Source organism: Amblyomma mixtum, chromosome 10 (assembly GCF_055824585.1).
Source record: "Amblyomma mixtum isolate Tamu chromosome 10, ASM5582458v1, whole genome shotgun sequence".
NCBI classification, from domain to species: domain Eukaryota; kingdom Metazoa; phylum Arthropoda; class Arachnida; order Ixodida; family Ixodidae; genus Amblyomma; species Amblyomma mixtum.
Window position 1 is genome coordinate 128,506,348 of NC_143021.1, and position 4,947 is coordinate 128,511,294.

Below are 4,947 nucleotides of genomic sequence, written 5' to 3' on the forward strand. Positions count from 1 at the left end.
GGAGTGTCGCGCCCGGTTTGGAGAGAGAGGAGACGGACAAAGGTCCCGCACGGTGCTGTGACGGAAGGGAAACAGAGCAGCTCGTGGCGGCGACCGCTCGCCTGCCTAGGAGCGAGGCAGAAAGAAATCTGTCTTGGGGAGTAGCGGTCAGTAGAGAAGAGCTGATCGAGGCCCAGAAAGCAGACGGTCTTTGCCAGCGGGTGCTGAAGGAGCTTGCGAGCAGCGCAGCTTGCCCCGGAAACGCTGAGGGCAAGTACGACGCGTATCTGCTGGGCAATGACGGCTTGCTGCTCCGCTATATTCCCCAACTTGACGAGGAAGAGGCGATAGCATCCCCTTTCCGAGTCGTGGTCCCGAGAAGGTTGCGGAAACGGTTCCTGCAGTACTTCCATGACTCAGCGCTGGCAGGCCATGGCAGCGGCAGTAAGACTTACGACAAGTTATGCCGTGTCGCGACCTGGCCAGGCATGAGAAAGGATGTGCTGGGATACGCCCGTACCTGCCCGGTATGCCAGGTAGCCAAGCCTCGGGCGGGCAAGCCCGCTGGCATGATGAAGGCGGTAGTTAGCAACTACCCGTGGCAAGTGGTCGCGTGCGATATCATGGGACCCCTCCCTCGGTCCGCGCGCGGAAACCAATTCATCCTGGTAATAACGGACCACTATTCCAAGTGGGTTGAGGTTTTCCCCCTTAGAAAGCTTGTGTCGGAACGAATTTGGGAAAAACTGTTGGAGACTTTCACTCGTTTCGGTTTCCCTTCCGACCTGATTGCAGACAATGCTTCTTATTTCACCAGCAAAGTCTTTGTAGACTCTTGTCGGGCGCTTCAAATCCGCCACAGGAGAACGAGTCCCTACCACGCTCAGAGCAACATAACCGAGCGGGTGAATCGAAATCTGAAGAGCATGCTGGTCGCGACGACCGAGCAGCACAGAGATTTGGACGCGCGGCTGTCCGAACTGGCGTTCGCTACAAGGACAACCGTGAACAGGTCAGTGGGTATTACACCCGCTTACTTGAATTTTGGGAGAGAGATCGCTTTTCCGCTAGAGAATGCCCTACTCGACGCGGCGGGGCCTGCGCCCCCTCCGCTTTCGCAGTACGCGGCAAGGCTCCGGAAGCGCCTGGAGGCAGCGCAGCGAGCAGCCCGCGAAAACCTCGATGTCGCGCGCATGGAGCAGGCGGATCAGTACAGCAAAGGTCGCCGTCACGTCGTTTTCAACACGGGCGACTTAGTACTAAAGAGAACGCACCCACTTAGTAACGCAGCGCGCGGTTTCGCCGCGTCGCTAGCGCACAAGTGGGCTGGGCCGTACGAAGTTACGGCACTGGCTACGCCGCTCACCTACCAGCTGCGGTTGTTGACAAAAGGCGAAACCGCCGGTCCGGTCCATGTCGCTGATTTGAAGGCTTTCCACCTTCGCAAGGACGATGGCTGCGAAGCGGTGGAAAATCAGCGCGATGCGGCGATCTCACCCCCGGGAGGACGAGCAGGTAGCGGTGCGGTTCGCAACCGACGCTACAACCTGAGGACCAGGTAGCACCCGTGTCTCTCTATCAATTATCACTCGCAATGCTCTCGCCCTCTCAGTCTGTCTTCTAGGAAGCTCCAGCGGACCGACGCCGTGGCTCGGACTCCAGAAGGCAAAGCAGACCACCGTCGAACGGTGGCCGCCATCAAGGCGCGCCACCCGGCTGGCGGCAGGAGCCGCGCGAGTAGCGCAGGTTCCACGGCCGCGGTGGCCCCCACCGCCAGCCAAACCACGTGCCTAACCACTGGAGAGCACCTCCCAGTGGTGCAGGCCAACGCAAGGGCGCCAGGGATCATCAAGCGCAGGGCACCCCTCAGCACTCAGCCGGCGCTTCGGCCGCCGAGCAGCCGCAACCCAGGCGGTCCAGGAGCCATCGGCCGCTTGTACAACGACGAGGAGCGGGCCGGCCTGTGCTCGCTTTGCGGCACACTTGTCGTGCACCGGCTCCGCCATGAGGCCGGTGCGTTGCATACCTGGCATAACAGCGACTGCAGCACCTTTCCCCGCTGTGCCACTGCAGAGGGTCAGCCCGGAGGAGGCGGCCCTCCGCATCCTCCAGTCCAGCCGCCCAGACCTGCTGTCCCCGGCGGCCGAGGAGCTTTGGAGGGCGCTGCCGGCAGGGCCCCCAGCGGAGCCAGGCGCCTCCCTCCCCCAGGCGGCTCGTGAGGAGCCCATCCAGCTAGCGGTGAGCGGCCCCCCGGCGAGCACCCCTCCCCCCTGCGACGACTCTATGGACCCGGACCCGGAGGTCATCGAACGCCTACTGGCGGACCCCGGGACGGACGTTTGAGGGGGGGGGGGAGATGTAGGGTCTGCTCGCGGGCAGGTCAATTCTCGCGCAGCTCACCGCGGGTAGCCTCGGACCCCTTCTTCCCGAGTGGTGGGGCGGGGGGAGCGAGGCTAGGAGAAAGCCTTCATAAGGCACGACCGGGAAGGCCCGCGCCCTCTCGCTCTTGGACCAGCCCTGCCAAAGGACCACCTGACCCAGCTGCCACGATGACGACCGGCCCCCCTGATGTGAGATTAAACCTTTTCATACAAAGACCTGCCTCGAGTCACTGCCTGTGCGTAACCGCGCAGAGGAATCGCCCACAACCTAAGACTTGACTTGAAACAATTTTAAAAAATAGGCTTTTTGAATTAGAAAAGCGCTTTTGCGGCATAGTATTTTCTACAGTGTAGTACATCAGAACACAGCTAAGACGTGCTAACTCGCGGGATGGTTAACTAATACAGAATTGCTAACTGTCTAACTACTGCCCTTATGCTCCTTAATTACTGCGTGGCGTGTAGCGTGCCACGACTAATATCCATATCACTTTTTTTAGCTGCAAAAATGCGGTTACCCTCGGCACTGTGGCCCAACAAATTATTAGTGTTTCCACGAGTTACGTGCACTGGAGAGGTTGCTTTGACTGCAGGCTTCTCGAAAGCGCATGTATTTTGGTGCGATCTTGGCAATAGTTGCTGGCGCACGGTGCGGAAGTCAACCATGTTTTCGAGATTAAAAAACTGATAGGGATACTACTTATGGTGGTCTACACGCCTCTCACTAATCAAGATTCTTGGCTGTAATAACGGAAAAGTTTTCTTTTCAGTATTAGCTGACCAACCTGCTCTTACACGTCTTAGCATTATTTCGATGTACTAAACCGATGACAATGCTGTGCTGGAACCAAGTCTTCTAATACAAAAAGCCTATTGTTAAAATTTGTCCGAAGTTTTAAGTGAAGCACTCTCTATATCAAAAGACATTGAGCGCTTGCAGTCCTTGCCGCCGTTTAAGCTTTCAGAGAAGCGCACCCGCTCGACTCCAGGGTACGACACCACTCGCCCAGCCACTGACCAGCGAGGCAGCGTGCACCCATCTGCGAAAGGGAAGGCTCCGTCGTGATCCTCCGGTCGCCGGACTGTCGCAATGCCCGGCGCACAAATTCTGTTTTGTTTGCTTGTCTCTCTCCTGTATTAGTGCAGTCAATTTGGGTGCAAGGCCATTGTTGTTTATTAGTCTCTCTTGCGTGCTACGTTGCATAAGTTACATTATTTTGCAAATCACTTAGTATGTGCTCGTACGAGTGATTAGAGATTCCTCTGTGTCGTCTCTTTGCTGTATAAAGTTTTGTTTGTGAACATTCGGCTCCGACCCAATCTCTGACTTCCGATCGGCGAAAGCTGGCCACCCCACGAGCACGCCCTGTGGCACTTGGTAGCTGGTTTCTCGCCGAGCTTGCCACGCTGAGTCGAGGGCACATCACTTTAGACCAAGACCGCTACCCCCCCCCCTCCCCACGGTCAACGGGTGTCTGGGAACGCATGCTACAAATGCACGAAGGATGCACGTAAGCAAATACGGCAGACGACCACTCAGTCGCGTTTTAAGCAGAGCTTGCAGAGAGGGATGCCCTGCAGTTTTGAAAAAAAAAAATCGTGGGACAAGCTGAAGAATAAACATGCGAGCAAGAACAGCTGATCTAGACTCTAGAGAAAAAAATAAATTTTCTCCTTGCATAGGCTTCCATGCGTAGGCATAAGCTACAGCACGCGCCTTGTGCACGGGGCTGCGGTCGCGCTGGAACACGTAGCAGCCATCCGGGAACGGTCCGTGCAGGACGTAGGGAATCATGCGACCAGTAAGGATCTCGCAGTACCTCGGCCCGGTGAAAGAGCCCTCTATCCGCACGAGTGGGCCGAGGCCGTCCCTACTGAAGGCGTCCCTACTGATGGCGCTCCCTCAGTGACCAATGACCAGACAGAATGTTATCAGTATAGCAGCGCGCACTGTTAAGGGTCTGGCCTATAACGTTGAAAAAAGTAAAATACGAACATTCAATCCAGGTTCACCATTGAATAACGGGAAACTGCAGAACGTATAAAACCGAGAACGGTTGAATCGGCTTCGGTACTTCGCATCAATGCCACCAAGGATTCCAATCGATGAAAGAAGGCGGATCGTGTGACGGGGCATAGAAGGCGTCCATCAGCGTGAAATCTGTCACCGTACCGGAAGGACAAGAACAGCGGTGAGCCGTATTCTTAGAGCATGGAGGGACGAAGACGGCAGAATTTCCGATACTGAGCGCAGTGTACGGCCAAGGAGTACTACGCTTGAAGAAGATGAGTTAATCGTTGCTGAGTAGCTGTGGACCCCTTCTTGAACGCCAGAGAGGTTTGTGACGAACTCGGGATGAGCTGCTCCTGCGACACCATTAGATCCAGGTGGCGAGGAGCAAGTCTCATGAACTGCATTGCAGCTAAAAACCCGCACCTCACAAGAAACCAGAGAGAAGAGAGACTCAGCTTCACCACAGCCTTCCAGCAGTGGTCTACAGAGGAATGGCGGGAAGTGAATTTCTCAGATGAGTCCACATTCTGCACGCGCTTGGACAAGCAGCAACATGTGGGGCGTCCGCTCAAC